Below are 363 nucleotides of genomic sequence, written 5' to 3' on the forward strand. Positions count from 1 at the left end.
ACCCTCTAACTCTAGCACTCTCTATTCTAATTCTATTCTTTATATTAAAAAATAAACTTTTAGACTTGCACTCTATTTATTTACTAACTGACTGTTTTCTTTTAAAAACAAACCTAACACTAGCTTCTCTAATCTTTTTGTATTCTAGCAATTTGTTTTCTTTTTATTCATTATACAATTAACAAAAGCAAAAAAGGCCTCTAACACTAGCTTGAATCTTTTTCTATTCTGTTTTCTTTTTATTTATTATATGATTAAAAAAAAAACCTTGCTATGTGTACTGCGTTAAGCTAACTGAGACTTGTTGTAGCACTTGCATATCATTGCTCTTTTGTTGATTGTGATTGCTTCCATTGTCCATCT

General features: G+C 28.4%; 1 protein-coding gene across 1 annotated transcript in view; it reads right to left on the reverse strand.

Annotated features, from left to right (window-relative positions):
- LOC107687381 (contactin-associated protein-like 4) overlaps nucleotides 1-363 on the reverse strand; it is a 119,633-nt gene that overhangs the window by 23,535 nt on the left and 95,735 nt on the right. The gene's annotated exons all lie outside the window — the stretch shown is intronic.

Source organism: Sinocyclocheilus anshuiensis, unplaced genomic scaffold, assembly GCF_001515605.1.
Source record: "Sinocyclocheilus anshuiensis isolate Anshui unplaced genomic scaffold, SAMN03320099.WGS_v1.1 scaffold3005, whole genome shotgun sequence".
NCBI lineage: Eukaryota > Metazoa > Chordata > Actinopteri > Cypriniformes > Cyprinidae > Sinocyclocheilus > Sinocyclocheilus anshuiensis.